Raw genomic sequence first — 19,486 nt, 5'->3', positions numbered from 1 at the left:
CCAGCCCTTAAGATGGCGGGCGGCGGGCGCGGGGGATGCCGGGAGGGGTTACTATGGCAACGGAGGGGCCCGGCGGAGTCTGGAGACCCGAGCGAGGCCTCACCGGGCACCGGCCCGGCCCCGCCACCCTCGGGGCGGGCTGTGAGTGACACCCCGGCCACGTCCCCTGCAGCAGGGGTGCCCTCTGGCCAGGCCTTATCCGGGTCCTGCAGGGCCCAGCCGGCTCCGGCCTGGCCTCGGAATGTTTAGGTGGGAGATGAAACAAGGCCTGGGAGGAGTGAGAAGGTTCCTGCAGGCAGAGGAGGGAGGCTGCAGAGGCCGAGCACTACAGTCGGGTGTGAGCGCACAGCCAGCCCGGCCCTGGGGTTTTAACCCTCTGACCTCACTCAGTGTAATGGCTGGGAGAGAAGCAACAAGCCCTGCAGGGTCAGATGGAGCAGAGAGGAGAAGGAGCAGCTCCCTCCCTTCTGCCAGCCCAGGCGGGAGCTGGAGCTGTGCTGGGGAGCAGAGCCAGGGACAGGTTGGTACATTCAGTGTCCCCTGAGGGTGGGGAGGGCCCGGCACAGCTGCCCGAGCCCTGTCCCAGCTGGCCTTGGGCACCTCCAGGGGTGGGGGCTCCAAACCTCCCTGGGAGCCCCTTCCAATGCCTGACAACCCTCTCCATGGAGAAATTCCTGCAGCTGTGCCCCCTGCCCCTGCCCTGGCCCAGCCTGAGGCCGTGCCCTCCCCTCCTGTCCCTGTGCCCTGGAGCAGAGCCCGACCCCCCCAGCTCCCCCCTCCTGGCAGGGATTGCAGAGCCAGAAGGTCCCCCCTGACTCTCCTTTTCTCCAGCTGAGCCCCCCCAGCTCCCTCAGCCCCTCCTGCTGCTCCAGCCCCTTCCCCAGCCCCATTCCCTGGCCATGTCCATCCTGGAGGGGCCCAGAGCTGCCCCAGCACTCCAGGGGGGAGTGGATGACCCCGAGCGTGCCAAGGGCCGAGCACTGGGGAGTTCCCCCCGCCCTGTGATCACAGAGGTCACTGTATTTTAAGTCCCTGATCCCAAATCCAGTGTAATCCCTTCCTGTCCTGCCCTGTGCACATGGAGTGGGTGGGCTCAGTGTCCTCTGCAGCTCCTCTGGGGCAACTGGGAGCAGGACATCCCCTCCCTCCTGCCCCACTGCCACCTTCTGCCCCAGGGAAAGGCACGTGGTGTTTGCCAGCCCTGCAGGTTGGATCTGCCCTTCCCAGGAAGTTTGTGCTTCCTTCTCCTCTCCCATCTTGCTGACCAGGATGGGTTCTGCTGTGTTTTTTCCTCCCTCCTGTCCGTGTTTCTCCCCTCAGGTGGCTCCAGGACAGTTTTTAGATACTGTTTATTCTCCTAAATTACCTGCCCTAGAGTTTCTCAGGCATTGTTGAATGGGAAGTTGCAGCAAATAATAATAACAGTTGTAATAATAACAATAATTATCCTTGTAGTAGTAAATAATCATCTTCCTTCCCAGCAGGTCTGAATTAGGATCCTCTTTCCAGAAGAGTCTCTTAGGATGTTGATTGTCACCTGCCCCCAGCAAGGTCCATTGGCCCGTTAATGTCCCCTCACTCCTGGAAGTCCTTTTGTGTCACTGGCTGGATCAAACAGCTCAATTTGCAGACACACAATTAAACTGGTGCCAATTTAAGGGCTGGCCACAGCTCTAAGGGGATGTGGCAGCCCGGGGGCACCTCCACCTGCAGATCCCACCTGGAATGCCCAGGGACATGGCCCTGCTCCTGGGCCACAAGGACAGGGGCACCTCTCTGGCTGGGGAGGGGTCTCTGTCCCTTGTCTCAGCCCAGGCTGGTCCCTGTGGGGCTCCTGGAGCCCAGGGGGGTGTCAGCTCCTCATGCAGCAGGATCCGTGGGAGGGTCATTGACACTCGAGCCTGAAACTTTGAGGAGAAAAGGCTCCTTTGGCAGTGCCAGTGGGGGGGAGGTTCCCTCTAACAGGGACATGCAGGATTTCCAATGGAAAACAGGGAATACAGCAACCATGGCAAGGTGTGCCAGGAGCTGAGGGGTGTGGGACCCCCAAGCCCCCAGCCCTGGGGCAGCACCCCCCCATTCCTGCTGCCCCCTCACTCCAGGGGGTCACACCTGCCCCCAGCGTTTTCCCAGTTGCTAATTAAGCCTGTTTTGTTTTGTTTTGGGTTTTTTTGTAAGAAGTTGCATCATTTGAAGAGGTGAGTTTGCTGAGCCAGGACTGCAGTGCCCTCTGCCAGGCTGGCCTGAGGGACACCCAGCTGGTTCCTCCACACCTCCCTCACAGCCCAGCTCAGCTCCAGAGAGGACAAACCCCCTCCTGTTCACCAGGGAGGGCAATGGACACTGCACAGGCACAGACCACTCCCAGCTCCTTGACTGGAACAGCCATGGGATCATTAAGGTTGGAAAAGACCTCCAAGATCACCACCCTTTGACCCAATCCCACCACACCCACTTAGCCCTATGGTGAAATGCCACATGCACTTGTATTTTGAACCCTTCCAGGGCTGGCAGAGGACACAGACAGTCTCAGGTCTGTGGGGCAGGCAGGAGATCCAGGCCTGGATGTGGCAAAGCTGGGCTGGACTGGGAGTCCTGGTGATTTACAGACACACCCCAGAGCTGGAGCTGACACCATTTCTGTCCCTCTTTTCACACTGTGCTGCAAAGGCAACCAGAGGGTAAGTTTGGCCAGAGCAGCTGTGGCTGCCCCATCCCTGGAAGTGTCAAAGGGTTGGATTGGGCTTGGAGCAACCTGGAATAGTGGAAAGTGTTCCTGCCCATGGCAGGGGGTGGCACTGGATGAGCTTTAACCCTCCCAGCCCAAACTCTGTGAGGGAGGGCTGGGGGTTTTTGCCTTGCTGGTGCCAGAACTCTCCAGAAAGGAAAGCCAGGAGGTTCTGCCCTGTGTGGGTGGCTCAGGCTGTGCTGCAGGAGCCAGGGCTGTCCCTCTGTGTGTGCCAGAGGTGACCTTGGGAGAGGTGGCTCCAGTCACTGCCCTTGGACTGGCAATATGCTGCTCTGGGAACAGGCCAATATCCTGAGAGCACAGATATAACCTGAGCCAGGCTTGGCCTGGCTGGGATGTGCTCCAGCCATGACATCACTCAGTAATGCCACGTGTATTTACTGTGGGGGAAAGGTGCTGCACTGGGGGCTGAAATCCCAGCTTTGTCTCCTCAGCAGCCTGGGAGCAGGAAGCAGAATTAGCAGCCACAGCTTGGCTTTTTCAGGCCAAGAGAAATCAGTTTCCAGAGCAAACACAGCCCTGCTCTGTCTGAGAACTCCCCTCTCCTATTTCTGTGCTCCTGTAAGACACTCTTGCCCCTCTTGCTCTCACCCCCCAGGGCTCAGGAGGCTCCTCAGCCCCTCAGCCCTGACTCATTTCCACCCAACAGTGTGAGTGGATACCTGGAATCAGGTGGCCCCTGCACCAACCACAGACTCCTCACCAGCAAATCAGGGGATTAAATGCAGAGCTGAAGCTGCTGAATGATAATTTCAGGCTTTTCAAAGGATGAAACCCCACCCTGCTGCCCCTCAGGAGCTGAGCCAGGACTCTGCTCCGGCAGGACAAACCACCCAGGTTGGCACAGCTGGAACATTCCAGCACCCGTTGGCACTCTGCATCTCCAATGTACCTGATGGGATTTTCAGATGACTTCTTTGCAGAAGATAAGTCCAGGCTGAGGGGTAGATATTCCTGTTCAGCACAGCAAGGCCAAGTATCCAGGAATACCTGAGGACTGGGCATGGAGGACGTGCTGAAAAGACCCCCTGTGGTTTTCCCTGACGCACAGTGACACTCCCCACCAGGAAAGCTGCTCAGCCTTTTGGCACCAGCCACTCCAAACCCAGCACGCCTATTCCTTGTTCCAGGAGCAGCTTGGGATCAGCTGGGTGCCCGTGGGGGAGAGGCCAGCCTGGCACTGCCACTGGCACTGCTGCTCCCGGCCCAGGGCGAGCCCAGCACACAGCACTGGGGTGCACACCTGGCTGGGGGCCACCTCTGAGGCCCCGGGAGTGCAGGACAGGCAGGTGACAGGTGACAGCAGGGAGGGGATCACCTTTGAGGCCCTGGGGAGTGCAGGACAGGCAGGTGACAGCAGGGAGGGGATCCCCTCTGAGGCCCGGGAGTGCAGGACAGGCAGGTGACAGGTGACAGCAGGGAGGGGATCCCCTCTGAGGCCCCGGGAGTGCAGGACAGGCAGGTGACAGCAGGGAGGGGATCACCCCTGAGGTCCCGGGAGTGCAGGACAGGCAGGTGACAGGTGACAGGGGATCACCTCTGAGGCCCCAGGAGTGCAGGACAGGCAGGTGACAGGTGACAGCAGGGAGGGGATCCCCTCTGAGGCCCTGGGAGTGCAGGACAGGCAGGTGACAGGTGACAGCAGGGAGGGGATCACCGGCACTCCGCCCTCTGCCAGCCGGGGCTCCGGAACCGCCACCAAGGGCAAGGCAGGGGAGAAGGAGCCGCGCTCAGAGTGATGAGAAGGGGAGGGGGTAGCGTGTTTGTGGCTCGAAGCAGATCCCTCAGCAGCAGGAGGGCAGTCCCCGGGGAGCTGCTGCAGCGTGTGGGGCTCGGGAGGAGCCCCCGAACCCACCTGTGTGGGAGGTGGCACCTCCAACCCCCGCCGGCTGCGGGAGGGAGTGACACTGCTCTGGGTGAGCAACTGGCACACCCCTGGAATCCATGAGCAGCCTGGAAACCCAAAGCCTGTCATCAGGAATATAAAAGCAGTAATTAGAGCAGGGCTGTCACGGGTTCACACCTGGAACATCAATAGCAGGCGTTTCCCCAGCAGCGGGAGAGCATTTCCCTCCAATCCATCCTCTGTGGCTGCACCAGCCTCAGAGCTCCGGGGACTTGCTCTCCACACAGGTAGGTGTGAGTCCTGCAGGGAGCTCTGTAAATACACTTTATCCACCACCACAGCAGCTTCGAGGGGCCCAAACCCACTGCTGGGTGCACAGCTGGGTGCACTGAGGGGTTAAACCCAGAGCTGGGCACAAAGAGCTGCCCCCAGGAGTTAAACCCTCAAAATGCTGAGCTGGGGATGACTGAGCTGTACCAAGCAGTTAAACCTTCAAAACAAGGCAGATTGAGGTACAAATGAGCTGTTGCACGAGTTTAGCCTTAATCTTGCAGAGCTGGGAGCAACCACCTCACTGGAAAGAAGAGGGTGGAAGCCCAGACTTTATTTCTTAATATCATCACATCATGGAACAGCTTAACTTGGAGTGTCCTGAGCAACAACAACAAGAAGGATGGCTTGAAAATGGTTTTATTTAGTAAAACAGTGTGTGCAGAGTCAGGGAGGTTGTGCTGCAGCACAGCAGCTGCACCCCTTGCTGCCTTCCCAAATGGCTGCTGGGTTTGCCAAAACCATCACTCTTAATAGATGACATTAATTAAAACACGAGCCAAGCTTAAAGTAAAGGTTTTTCTAATCAAAGTTCTTCTGAAGTTCTACTGGCTTGGCCTCTGTGGTGTTGGCAGCTGGACCATCATAAATCACAGCCTGGTCTCAGGGGCTGGGTCAGCAGGGAACTGCACCCACAGTGGCACAGAACAGGAATTTCCAGCACTAGGATTGACATAAAGGTCCTTCCCTCCCGAGACAGGGGCTGTGGAGCCCCAGGGGGGCTCAGCTGGAGGAGTGGGATGTGTTTGGTCACCCACAGGTGCCAGGGCAGACGAGGGGCTGGCACAGGTGCCACCTGCAGAGTGAGCCTGGGAAGAGTCCCAGAGTGGGGACTGGAGGGCCAGAGAGCTGTCCCCACAGTCAGTGTCCTCTGAGCTGGCTGGGACAGCCAGAAATAGGCCTGAAACACATTCCCCAGTGGCCTCATTTCCCTTCCCTGCCCTCACACAGTGTTCTCTCCTCCTCAGCACCAGGTATTTGTTTTATTTTAGGATTCAAGAGCTCACAACCTCCAGTGAAGGATAAAGGTGCTCAGCAACTGCCATTTCTTCCTCTCTTAAGTGTTCCAAGCCAGGAGCAAAAGCCCCCCCAGAGGAAGAGCCCAGGCAGGACCAACGTGCCCATCACACGAGTCTCACCAGGGAAGCAGAGAACAGCCCCGGTGGAACCAGCCCATTCCTGCTGTCACCTCCCCTTCTCTGAGCACTTCAAAGCCCCTCCCTGGCCCAGGCTGTTGTGTTCAAACAGAAACAGGTCAGGGTGACACAGAAAGGACAGAATTTCCCCCCCAGTGCTGGATCTCTGACCTGGATGTCATTCAAGGTTGCCAAGGAAGCAGGTACAGACAACTATACTCAGGAAATGCCAACACACATTTCCCCCCTGCTCCGAGGCCAACACTCACCTGGGGGTTTCAGGGAGGTCTGACCAGCAGCTTCATGGGAAGGAGCCCAGAAACCCCAACACCCTTTCTTTGAGTGGCTTAGTAGGTCTTACAGAGCAGTAGGATGGGCAGAGATACAAAGACTGAGTGGAACACAGGACCAGCTCACCAGGCTCAGACTAAACCTCTCCTGCTGGTCTTGAACAGCAGAGCTGGGCACGAGCTGAGCCAGCCCTTCCTGCCTGCTGAGCCCAGCACTGGCACTGCCCTTCCCCTTCCTGGGGGGCTCTGGCACCCCCAGCACGGGCACAGCCCCTCAGGCTGCCCAGTGACTCGGAGTGCCCCTGCCCGTGCCAGGAGAGCCATCCTGGACTGGGCTCTGCTCCTGGAAAAGGGGGTTAAAGCCCAGTGAGCTGTGGGTGAGGTCAGGGCAGAGCTGCTGCCCCCAGCACAGCACCAGGGGACAGCTGTGCCAGGGCTGCCCCCAGCAGAGCCCCCAGTGCTGGGATCGGCTCCAGGGGTGGGATCGGCTCCAGGGGTGGGGATGCTCCAGGGGTGGGATCTGCTCCGGGGTGGGATCAGCTCCAGGGGTGGGATCTGCTCCAGGGGTGGGATCAGCTCCAGGGGTGGGATCTGCTCCAGGGGTGGGATCAGCTCCAGGGGTGGGATCTGCTCCGGGGTGGGATCTGCTCCAGGGGTGGGGATGCTCCAGGGGTGGGATCTGCTCCCTGGGGTGGGATCTGCTCCAGGGGTGGGATCTGCTCCGGGAGTGGGATCAGCTCCAGGGGTGGGATCGGCTCCAGGGGTGGGATCAGCTCCAGTGCTGGGATCGGCTCCAGGGGTGGGATCTGCTCCAAGGGTGGGATCAGCTCCAGGGGTGGGGATGCTCCAGGGGTGGGATCAGCTCCAGGGGTGGGATCTGCTCCAGGGCTGGGATCTGCTCCCTGGGGACTCTGCCCGTCTGGTGGCAGGGAGGGCCCTGGCCCTGATGAGTGGTACGAGACACACCCTGCAGGCATGGGGTGGTTTGGGTGGGAAGGGACCCCAAAGCCCACCCAGTGCCAGCCCTGCCATGGGCAGGGACACCTCCCACTGTCCCAGGTTGCTCCAAGCCCTTTCCTTGGACACTCCCAGGGCTGGGGCACCCACAGCTGCTCTGCCCACCCTGTGCCAGCCCTGCCCGCCCTCCCAGCCAGGAATTCTGTACTGCGGCAGAACCTCCCTGATCCTGACACTCAGTTTGACGAAATAAAACCATTTTCATTCCCGTTCCCATTCCCATTCCTGCTCCCATTCCCGTTCCCGTTCCCATTCCCGTTCCCATTCCCATTCCCGTTCCCATTCCCGTTCCCATTCCCGTTCCCATTCCCATTCCCGTTCCCGTTCCCATTCCCGTTCCCGTTCCCATTCCCGTTCCTGTTCCCATTTCCGTTCCCGTTCCCATTCCAGTTCCTGTTCCCATTCCCGTTCCCGTTCCCGTTCCCATTCCCGTTCCTGTTCCCATTCCCGTTCCCGTTCCCATTCCCGATCTCTCCCCCCGGCCCCGCCGTGGCCCCGCCCCGGAAGTTCCTCACTCTCGCTCAGCCAATGGGCGGCGGCGCCGCGCGGACACGTCGCGCGCGCCGCTCCCATCACACCCCGCGCGCCGCGGGGGCTGCTGCACTCCCCGCCCCTTCCCCGCACCCACCAATGACCGTCCGCGTCTCATCGGGCCAATGGACGGGCGCGTCTCATCGGGCCAATGGACGGGCGCGTCTCATCGGGCCAATGGACGGGCGCGTCTCAGCGGGCCAATGGCTGTGCGCGTCTCATCGGGCCAATGACCGTCCGCGTCTCAGCGGGCCAATGGCTGTGCGCGTCTCATCGGGCCAATGGCCGTGCGCGTCTCAGCGGGCCAATGGGCGGCGCCGTCTCAGCGGCGCGGGGGCAGAGCGCGCGGCCGGAGCCGCCTCGGCGCGCGCCCCCCGCGCTTGGGCCGCACCGGCACCGGCACCGGAGCGCGCACCGGGAACGGCACCGGAGCGGAGCGGAGCGGAGCGAACCGGCACTGCGGGGCCGCCTCCGCGGGGCCCGCTCCGCCGCGGGGCCGCCCCCACACCGGTAAGCGCCGCTGCGGGGCGGGGTGGGGGGGTGGTGGGGGGGAACCGGAGAGCGGCGGGGCCGGGGGTGGGCACCGGGCACGGCGGCACCGGGGCGGAGCGGCCCGGCGGGGGCGGCCGGCGGGGAGGAAGCGCCGCAGCGAGGGCGCAGAGAGAGGATGTGCCGGTTGCGGTACCGGGGGCGGCTCTCGGGGCACCCCCGGCGGGGGCGGCCCGGCCCGGGCGGCTGCAGCGACACCCCGGCCCTGCCCCGGGTTTGGGGGCGCGGGGGCAGCCCGGGGAGGGTCCCGGGGGCCGTGCCCAGCCCCGGTCCCGCCGCCCCCTCCCCTGCCGGTTTGGGGCGGGGTGTGTGTTCTGTCGCAGGGGGCGAAGCGCGTTTGGGGGCGAGGAACGAGAGCCAGAGTTGTCCGCAACGGGAATTTCCGTTTCCCGTTTCATCATCCCGGGCAGGCTGTGCCGTGCAGGGCCCGGGCCCTCCGCGCTCCGCCGGGCCCGGTTTAATCTTTAAATCGCTGCGTGTTTCTCCCCTCCGAGCAGCCTTTGTGTGCCGGGAGGGGCCCATCGACACCTTTGCCCCTTAGAAAAAAAGGCAGAGAAGAAAAAAACCCGCCGAGCTCCCACCCCCAAACAGCTGCGGCGCAGGACGAGCCTCCCCCGGCCCCGCTCGGGGGTCCCGCTCAGAGGGGCAGGGGCGGGGGGAGCGGAGCCCTCGGTGCCCTCTGCCCTTTCCCAGGGGCAGCAGCTGGGCCCGGGCGGCCCCCACCGAGCCGCGGGGGCTCGGCTGCTCCCCCCGCCCCGGGCATCTGTTTTGGTGTCCAGTTGCAGGAAAAGGTCCCTCCCCCCGCCCGGTTTTGTACACAAAGTGCTCTCTCACCGCTGGGGACGCGGCTCTGGAGGCAGAGAGCGAATTCCAGGCAGCTCCTGAAGCAAAATTCCCTCTGAGATGGCTCCTCAAAGGGGGGATACACCATTTTTTATCCCTCTGTAGGCAAAGACTTTTTTTAGGTGAAAACACCCCTGTGCCTTCCTGAAATCTGTATAAATTTAAGGAACTTGCAGCTCAGTGCATTTCTCCTTTTTTGTTTTGTTCATAAAATGGAGCATTTTTACATAACCACTCCAATTATTTCCTTTTGCTGTGGGGGGAACCCACTGCGTGAGTCCTGGAGAGGGGAAAGGAGCTGAACTCTCACATGTTCCCAGGCAGCCCCGACACGTTCTGTGTGTGCCCTCCCAGGAACTCAACGTTTGGCTTGATCAGCTGAGAAGGGAAAGTGCTGGAGTTTCCATGGGCTGGGTGTCCTGGTGGATCCCTGGGCTGCTGGAAGGGCTTGGAAGGGGATGTGGAGTGAGACCCACACCGTGTTCTGCACCCAGTAGGGAAACCCTGGGCATGGTGTTAGTTCATGGCACAGAAACCTGGCATGGAAACGTGTCCCTGGGGCTGTGGGACCCACCTGTCCCCCCCGTGGGACCCTCTTTTCACAGACTATTCTGAGCTGGAAGGACCCACAAGGACCATCGAGTCCAACTCAAGTCAGTGGCCCACACAGGGGATTGAACCCATGACCTTGGCATTATTGCAACCCAGTTGTAACCAACTGAGCTGATCTCAGGGTTGTCCCCCCCAGGACCCTCTTTCCCCCCATGGGCAGCCCTGGCAGTGCAGGGCTGGGCTCGGGGGGTGCTCTGTGCCCCCCGTGGCTCAGGCCCTGTGCCCCCCGTGGCTCAGGCCCTGTGCCCCCCGTGGCTCAGGCCCTGTGCCCCAGGCTGGGTGTGTGGGGTCCGTGGGGCTCAGCAGGCTCCGTGCCAGCACTCCCAGGAGAGCCCTCGGTCCCACGGGAGGTGCCAGACCTGCCTGGGCACATCCAGCCTGGAGCGGGGCTGGGCGAGCCGGGGCCTGTGGGTGCCCGGGCTGGGCTGAGCCACAGCCAGGATGGCTGGGGAGACTCTGAGAGGGGGGCACGGCTGGGCCTGGGGCACGGCTGGGCCTGGGGCACGGCCGGGCCTGGGGCACGGCCAGCCCCCCTTCCAGCCCTGCTGCCCCTGTTCCTGCTCTCCCAGCCCTGCTGCCCCTGTTCCTGCTGGAAGCAGTGCCTGGGAATGCCCAGCTCTCTCTCACAGCCCCTCTCTCCCCTATTCCTGCTGCCCACAGTGCCTGGGAATGCCCAGCCCTCTCTCACAGCCCCTCTCTCCCCTATTCCTGCTGCCCACAGTGCCTGGGAATGCCCAGCCCTCTCTCACAGCTCCTCTCTCCCCTATTCCTGCTGGAAGCAGTGCCTGGGAATGCCCAGCCCTCTCTCACAGCCCCTCTCTCCCCTATTCCTGCTGCCCACAGTGCCTGGGAATGCCCAGCTCTCTCTCACAGCCCCTCTCTCCCCTATTCCTGCTGGAAGCAGTGCCTGGGAATGCCCAGCCCTCTCTCACAGCCCCTCTCTCCCCTATTCCTGCTGCCCACAGTGCCTGGGAATGCCCAGCCCTGCCAGCCCTGCCAGCTCTGCCCACTGCAAACAGGAGATGTTGCATTTCTGTTCCACGATTGGTTTTGCTGTTCAGTTCTGCTTTTAGCCATGAACTCTTGTCTGTGTCTCCATTTCCTGAAGCAACACGGCTCAGGGTGAACTGAATTATTTTTATTTTAATGGGCTGGTTTTTGTTTTTCTGATGTTGCAGCACCGTTTCCTCAGACTTAAACCTGCAGATTTGTCCGGTTTGGATGGGGAAGGAAAACTAAAAAAAAAAAAGCCCCAAAGCAAAACCCTTTTGTCTTAATTTCTTCCTTCGTGTGTGGTAGGTGGGCTGATAAGATTAGTTTATTTTCTGCTGGAGGTTGAGGGGGCCAAGCCCCCCCAAATGCTGGTGAACAAAGCCCAGCGTGCTGTGCTGCCTCCTCGGCTGCTCAGCAGAGCAGCCAAATGTGTTTCTCTGGGGTCAGGGAGCCTCGTCGTGTTAATCAATAGTGAACCAGCAGCGTTCCCTTTCCAGGGAGCCAGATGGGCTACTTACAACTGGGGCTGATTATTTTAACTGTGTAATTGTAACATGGCTGCGATGACAGTGTTTCCTGCAGACACTTCAAAGGAACGTTCCCAACCAGTGTGTCTTTACAGCATTTAATCTGCCCTCTTTGTCTTTATGTTGTGGCTTTTGGACATGTGTTTGAAGTACTGAGAGGGTTTTTTTTTTCCCCTTACCTCCTGCTTTTCTGTACATTAAAAGGAGTCAGTGCTCTGGAATGATGAAGTGTTTGCACTGTGGGAATAAACCTGGGATTTGAGAGGCTCCCACAGTGGTGTTTCACTGAGTTTTACATCCAGGCAGTGACTAAGGCAAAAACTAGGAAAAGATTGAAGTGGCTGTGAGGAAATGGCAATAGTTTTTCTTTTAAAAATAGTGCATGTGGCTTTGTTTGGGGAAAACATGTTGTGTGGTGACTCGAGCCTTAACTGGGACAGACTAATTGCTCGGTGAAGAAATCCTTCTCCAAGGGAAGGAAACACACAGGGCTGGAGCTGGTTAATTACCTTTTGTAAAATTATGGAGTGGTGGCTTTCTCAGGAGCTCTGCCCCTCTTCCTGCCCCGGACCTGAATTTCAGGCTCAGCACTTGCCTTACGGATTGAAATTCCTCCTGGGTATTAAGATTTAATGGTGGCAGACCCAGAGCAAGTAGTGGCAGGTACTGCTGCTTTTCAGTACAGCACAGCAACTAACACTGGAAAATATTTCCATGGGGGTTGTTCTTCTCCTGTTCCCTTGTTGATCCCCAGTAAAGGTGACTGAGGGTCTCTGGGAGGATCCCGGTGTGCCGGTTGGGAAAGGCCCCTCAGCTGAGGCTCCAGCGTTTCCTGAGCAGCTCACACATATTTTTCCCCCCCTCTAATTTAAACCAGCCTGCACGACACTGGCAGGAATGATTTGTATGCAGCTTTTAAGCATTTTCCTCCTTCCTGCGGGAGGGATTAGCGGAGGGAGCCGCTTTTTCGGAGGGTTTCTCAGCCAAGTGTTACGTAATTTGTGTGCCACCGATGCCGGGCCGTAAAACACGCTCGGGGAAAGCTTGTGGAGCCAATTGTTTGAAATCACAGGCGTCCTGAGCAGGTTTGTGCAGCCCTGAAAGTCTGGGCAACACGCTGCCTTTGGGCTCCTGCAGGGAAGGGGTGGGAAGCTGTCAGAGCCCGTGCTCTGCAGGCTGGGTTGGAGCATTTTCCACCCCAATCTTCCAGTTTTCCCGTGTGAGAACTGGCGGTTTCTGGTGGATTTTCTCATGCAACTGTTGGGTATTTAAAAAAAAAATCTTAATTTCTCTGAGTCTGGGTGGTGCTGCTTCAACTGGGGCTGCTTAGAGGTGGTGCCAGTTTGTAATCTTTACGAGGGGATGAGGGAAAAAAAAGGTAAAAGAAGCTTAAATGGTAATAGGAGTGAGAAATCTGCTGGGCCTGGAGCGTGCGAGGGAAGTGGGTGCACGTTGGGCTGGGGAGTCTCTGTCAGCTGAGCTGGGGGGGCTTCTAAAAATCTGTAATTTTGATGCTGCCTGTGGAATGGCTAATCCCATAAAAGCCTCACACCTTTTGACAGATGAAACGCTGCTGTTCTTCACTTATTGCAGCAAAATATTTTTATAGATGGTATTAGTGCTGTGGCTCCGAGGGTAATGCAGCCCCTCCACGAGGAAGGTCTTGCTTTGATCTGACAGCTTTCAAGATCCATTTCTAATCATGGACTTCCATTAACTCTGTTTGTAATGGTGCCCTCAGACTTTTTTTCTGTTTATGTGACTCTTTGGGGTGTTAATATTGCTCTGTATTTGAGTTCTCTTTAATAAACTGAAGGAGTAATTGGGGTCAGGAAAGGAAATAATCATGTTGGAAGGTGCAGTTAATTATATCAGGTATTTTGGGCTCCAGAATCCTTCCTCTTGATTCTAATGTTTTTTTTTCAAATTGTAGTGAAATTATCAAATCACCCAAACAGGACAGTGGGGCAGGGTGTGGTTGATTTGGGGAGTGTGAAGTGAGTGTGGCTTGATGCCCATGAGGGTTCTGGAGGGGAGGAGGAGGAGGAGGGATGGTTTCCCTGGGGAGTGGCCTCTTGCTTATTCTGTGGGGGAAGATGTGGTCTGGTCTTCTCTGTGGCCCTGTGTCCCTCCAGGGGGGACCCGCGTGGGTCCCGCGTCCCTCCAGGGGGACCCGCGTGGGTCCCGCGTCCCTCCAGGGGGACCCGCGTGGGTCCCGCGTCCCTCCAGGGGGACCCGCGTGGGTCCTGTGTCAGTCTGACGAGATCTATGTGGTCCCATGTCCCTCCGGTGGCACCTGTGTGGTTCTCTGTCATTCCAACAGGACCTGTGTGGTCCCGTGTCCCTCCAGTGGGATCTGTGTGGTCCTGTGTCAGTCTGACAAGATCTATGTGGCCCTGTGTCCATCCAGTGGGATCTGTGTGGTCCTGTGTCAGTCTGACAAGATCTCTGTGGTCCCGTGTCCCTCCGGTGGCACCTGTGTGGTTCTCTGGCATCCCAACAGGACCTGTGTGGTCCCGTGTCCATCCAGTGGGACCTGGGTGGTCCTGTGTCCATATAACAGGATCTCTGTGGTCCTCTGTCCATCCATCATGCTCCGTGTGTTTGGGATGCCCTGGGGATGCCCTGGGGATGCCATGGGGGCTCTGTGGCTCAGCAGCCCCCCGTGAAGGTCCCGGCTCTGCAGGAACAGCCTCCCCTCTCCCTCTGCTCCTTCTCCCTTCGGGCATTGCCGGTGTCTCGCCAGGCCTGGTTTTTCCTGCTCCTCTCAATGTTGGTGGTGGGAAGGCAGGAGCTCCAGCGAGGACTCCTGAACCCCTGTGTGTGTCCTCGGGTTCAGTCTCATTTTTGGAGCTCACGGTGCGAGGAAGTCACACCGCCCGTGTCCGTGGAGCTGCCGTGAGCAGGGGCTGGAGCTGCAGCCTGGGGAGGGCGAGGGATGGGGAGGATGGAGCGTTGGGAGGCACTTCCCACCATAACCCTCCGTGTGAGGGGAGGGAATTGGCTGCTGGAGTCGGGAGAAAGTGCTGTTTTTTTCTAGGTCAGGGTTGAAGGCACTGTCAGGGTGGTGATGTGCAGCATATATTACTGTCTGCATTGTCCCTGCCATATGGATGTGTGCAGCTCTGCCCTTGGCATCCAGGCATTGAATTATTTATCCTCTCCAAATCTGGAGGCTGCCTTTCTTCCCCTGCTCGAAGAAAACCAAACTTAGTCGATGAGTGTTTTTAAAATAAACCTTCTGCTGTGAATTGCTGCAGTGGCAGGGGCAGGGTATTGATTGTATGTTGCGTTTGGATTCGGAAACCAAAGGTTACCACACTGGATATCTTGTGGAAACACTGAAATATTTATTTTGCTGTTAAGTGCAAGTGTGTCAGTGCTGGGTTTGTGTGTGACTGAAATGCCATGGAATGAAATCATGGACTTTGAGAATGGAAAGGGTAGAAAACTTTGTACTGTGTGTAAAGGCAGCTCTGTCTCAGCTGTGTGTGAGGGGACTGTTTTTCCAGGGAGGAGACCTCTGCTTTCCTCTTGTGCTGTGGTGGGTTTGCTCTCAGCAGTTCAGGTGGTCCTTGTTTGGGTGATGGGCTCCAGGTGCTCCCTGAGGGTGTGGGTGTGTGCAGGTGTCACCAGAGGGTGGGTACAGGGTGAGGGAAGTCAGGGCAGGGAGGGGAAGCAAACGCTGGAGGAAGCTGGTTCTGTAATTTATTTTTAAGACACTGACAGCTTTGCAGGATGGAGAAGGTCTAGAATAATTTACCTTTAGAGCAGCATAAAGCTGCTAAAACTGTGTCACAGGCACGGGGAAGAATCAGAGAGAGAGAAGGGAGATGTTACCCTGTAAAAAATTCACCAGGCTCCGGAGGCAGCGTGTCCCTGAGGGCTGGAGAGCTGGGCTTGGAAACACAGCGCTGCCCTCAATATCTGGATGTGAAATGAAAGGGTGTGTAATTAGGAACTGCGAAAAAAATGCATTAAATAGCTCTAGAGGTGAATGGAAGCTTCATTATTCAGCACCAACTGCGTGGCTGCAGCTCATGGTGCCTCTTCCTCTCGACTCAGCCACACATGAAAGTGCTCCCCGCCCCCAGCGCAGCCTTATCGGCTTATCTGGGCAGGAGTTCAGAGCCATAAAAACTATATCCTGCTTACACCTTCCAGCCGATCCTGTGACCTGCGCTGTGTAAACAAGTTGTACCAGGAGCTCCAAGTGGCTGGTGAGTAGCTGGGTTCCTGCAGGCTGCCCAGCTCCAGGAGCAGCCAAGATAAAGTTCCAAGAAGTTGCCCGTTGGGAATGGTGTCCTGGTGGCTGCTCCAGGGAGGGGGTGGCAGGGCTGGGATCCTGCTGTCTGGGGCAGTGACCGAGTCCCTCGGGAAGCACTAATCTTTGGGATAGACTTTACACTCCGGGGCTGGTGTTTTCCACGTTCTGCAGGAGGGTGGTTGGTTGTTGCAGATTGTGAAATGTCAGCATTGTCGTAACAACAACACATCGACCGGCGCCCTGCGATTGCGTCAGGCCTGGGGTGCACTGGGCACGGAACCTGCTATAAATATATCCATATATCCTCAGTGCAGGGGTGGGATTGGCCACGGCAAAGCTGGGAAGAGATGCAGGGAATGCAGGGAAGGGATGTGGGAGTGGGGGCACACACAGACATGCCACGGGGTGCTCTGGTTACGGGGCTTGGCTGCTGCCCACCCTGCCTGCCTGCCTGGGTTCATCTTGCAGCTCAGCACAGGCACAGCCATTTGGCCGAGCTGGCCGTGGGCTGTAACGAGCAAGTCTGGGGATTTTGTGTGTACAGCTTCACCTTTTGAGCAGTCCAAGGGTTGAGTGCACAGGTTTGATGATGAAAACCTGCTCTCCTTGAGTGTCGACCTTTTTGTTTGGGTGGTTTCCTGTCCCACCAGCTCAGAAGGACACGGGGGAGCATGTTGGATTTGGGAATCAGGCTCCCTGGTAACTGCTCTGGGTTCCCCAGGTTCCCTGCTTGCCATGGGCTGTCCCAGCACCCGTCTGGGTCCTGTGTGGTGGCTCTCCTGGGCTCGGAGCTGTTTGCTCTCTCTTTTTCCAGCAGCCCAGAAGGCTCCTGGCTCCCTGACGGGGATCTGAGGTGCCCCACGTTACTCAGCTGCTCTGTTGTGGGTGATGGCAGCGAATTCAATTCCCTTCCTCTGTGATCAGCACTGGCACTGGGGTGTTAAACCGGTTCTGTGGCGAGAGCTGAATTCCTTTGAGTTATCCCTCAGCCAGGGGGGAAGGGATCAGACGAGGAGTCAGCTCCGTGGCTCTTTCCTGGTGTGCTGAGTGTGCTCCTTGGCTGGGGAGCTGGAGGTTGTAGTCTTAAAGTGCTGGATTTAATTTCCTTCTGCAGTGTGTCTGTCTGTGAGCTTCCCCTGCTTCACCCACCAGGATATTTCCTCTCCCTCCTGGCCATCCTTCCCCCTTCCCAGGAACCTCATCTGATGGAGGTTCTGCACTTGCCTTGGTCCTCCTCATGCAGGATTCTTGTCTCTAATTTTAGCCTGTCTGCCTTTTGATGTTCCCTCCTGTCTGTTCCTGCCTTTCTCCTCTCTGAGATCATCCTGCATCTTCCTCTGCCTCTGGAGAGCTGGGCCTTGGTTTTGCATGCTGGGAGTGAAGTGTTTGGGCAGGCAGTAAAGCTGCTCTGAGGTGAAGGATCCGTGGGCATTGCTGGCAGGGATCTTTGGGGTGCTGTGCCGTGCTGTGCTCACAGGGAGCAGCTCCTTCCCTCTCCTGCATCTCCCTCACCACTCACTGGCCCTGCTTGGAGCTCTCTTGGAATGTCTTGGTGTTATGGATTGATCCTGTACTTGATGGGGCTCTCCCGTGAGGTTACCAGGAGTGTTGCCCAGCAGTCTGGTGTTCCTGAATCTCCTGCCCTTTTTTCTCCTGGCCTGGTTTTCCTGGGAATCTGACTCCACATTAGCATGCACTTCCTTACATTTAGAGAGAAAATGACTTTTCTGCTGTGAAGGGATTTGACACAGTCGGGCAGTTCCCTGCAGAGGGATGTGGAGCCCAGCAGGGAGCACAGGGAACCCCACCGGGTGTCCGGGAAGGCCTCTTGGCCTGGTGGGATCCACCTGCCCGGAGCCTTGTGAGGACAGTGTGTGGAGCATAATCAGATTTGTGCCTGGAATATAAATCCTGGCTGTTGCAGACGTGCAGCCTGGGCTTGTACAAGTTCTTTGTGAGAACAACGTTCAGCCCCTGCACTGCTGCAGCGAGAGCTTCCCTGGAAACCCAATCCCAGCAATTAGCGAGGTTTGCAGAGGATCGTAGCAACACTGCTGGGCTTGGAATGGCAGGGTTTAGTTCTGTTTATTAGTCTGGTGTTTGTTGCTGGTTTCTGTGCCTTGTATGGAGATACATAAATTAAAACATAACAAGTTCCACCTCAACCTGAGGAGGAACTTCATTCCATGGAGGTATCAGAGCACTGGAATAGCTGCCCAGGCAGGACATGGAATCTCCCTCTCTGGAAACATTCCAAACCCACCTGGACACGTTCCTGTGTCCCCTACTCCAGGTGACCCTGCCCTGGCAGGGGGGTTGAACTGGGTGATCTCCAGAGGTCCCTTCCAACCCCATTCTGTGATATCCTGCACATCCTGTGGAGGGGAAGGTGGAAGGAGCCGTGGATCAGGTTCTGTTGAGGGGCTGCAGTGGGTCCAGAGAAGAGCAACGAGGCTGAAGAAGGGACTGGATGTGGCACTGAGCGTCCTCTTAAACACCTCCAGGGACAGAGAATCCACCATGTCTTGATCCAACCCCACTGTGATCACCAGCCCAGGGCACGGAGTGATCACAGTGGGGTTGGATCAAGGGTTGGATTTGATGATCTCAGAGGTCTCTTCCAACCCAACTGAGAAGGGCAACAAGGCTGGAGAAGGGACTGGAGCACAAGTGCTGTGGGGAGAGGCTGAGGGAGCTGGGGGTGTTCAGCCTGGAGAAGAGGAGGCTCAGAGGTGACCTCAGCACTGTCTGGAACTGCCTGAAGGGAAGTTCTGGCCAGGTGGGGGTTGGTCTCTTCTCCCAGGCACTCAGCAATAGGACAAGGGGGCACGATGGGCTCAAGCTCTGCCAGGGGAAATTGAAGTTGGAGATCAGGAAAAAATCCAGTGCTCAGGCATTGGAATGGGCTGCCCAGAGAGGGGGTGGATTCCCCATCCCTGGAGGTTTTTAACCTGAGCTTGGCCGTGGCACTGAGTGCCATGATCTGGTAAAGGGACTGGAGTTGGCCCAAGGGTTGGACTTGATGATCTGGGAGGTCTTTTCCAACCCAATCCATTCTGTGATTCTATGGATGTGGCACTGAGTGAGAATATCCAACCCTACTGTGAGAATCCACCATGTCTTGATCCAACCCTACTGTGAGAATCCACCACGTCTTGATCCAACCCTACTGTGAGAATCCACCACGTCTTGATCCAACCCTACTGTGAGAATCCACCATGTCTTGATCCAACCCTACTGTGAGAATCCACCATGTCTTGATCCAACCCTACTGTGAGAATCCACCACGTCTTGATCCAACCCTACTGTGATCACCAGCCCAGGGCACTCCGTGCCCTGGGCTGGTGATCACAGTGGGGTTGGATCAAGGGTTGGACTTCATGATCTTGGAGGTCTTTTCCAACCCAGTCGATTCCATGATTCTATTCTGTGATTCCAAAGGAGCTGGGGTGATGATGGGAACGCTGCCGTGGGCTCTGCAGCGAGTGATCCTCACGGAAAGTGGAGCACGGCTGGAATGTGGTGTGTGACTCTGGTGTTTGTGGGTAACCTGAGCTCACCTACGAGGAGTTTTGTTACCCAGATACTTATCCCTGACCTGACTTGCTTTTGTCAACAGTGGCTGGGGCTGATTGGGGAGGCTGGTTATGTAAAACCTTCACGCGCCGCCTTGTTCCAGCTCGGCTTTCCAAGGCGCGCAGGGGCTCGGGGTGCAACTTCAAAGGAGGGAGTTTGCTTTATGGTTGAACCTGTGAGCAGTTTTATGTGCAGGGTGGAGCAAACTCGTGGAGAAGAT

The 19,486-nt window shown here is 57.7% G+C and overlaps 1 protein-coding gene and 1 long non-coding RNA gene across 3 annotated transcripts in view; both read left to right on the top strand.

Moving 5' to 3' along the window:
• The first annotated feature begins 114 nt into the window (after positions 1–114).
• Positions 115–6,819, top strand: LOC139677481 (uncharacterized). The gene is made up of 4 exons (XR_011698875.1): positions 115–520; positions 2,179–2,401; positions 2,506–2,681; positions 5,918–6,819. It is a non-coding gene; the product is annotated as an uncharacterized lncRNA (long non-coding RNA).
• A 1,404-nt stretch (positions 6,820–8,223) lies between these two features.
• ANKRD11 (ankyrin repeat domain containing 11) overlaps positions 8,224–19,486 on the top strand; it is a 138,403-nt gene continuing 127,140 nt past the window's right edge. Inside the window, exon 1 of one of the 2 annotated variants that reach the window (XM_071567520.1) lies at positions 8,224–8,409. The gene's annotated coding sequence lies outside the window, so the exon portion shown is untranslated. Of the gene's footprint in view, positions 8,410–15,577; positions 15,644–19,486 lie in introns of those variants that run through there. The other variant, XM_071567522.1, reaches the window with a different exon arrangement.

This window comes from Pithys albifrons, chromosome 12 (genome assembly GCF_047495875.1).
Source record: "Pithys albifrons albifrons isolate INPA30051 chromosome 12, PitAlb_v1, whole genome shotgun sequence".
Taxonomy (NCBI): Eukaryota; Metazoa; Chordata; class Aves; order Passeriformes; family Thamnophilidae; genus Pithys; species Pithys albifrons.
Note: the sequence above shows the minus strand (reverse complement) of the source record. Positions and strands in the feature narration are given on the sequence as shown.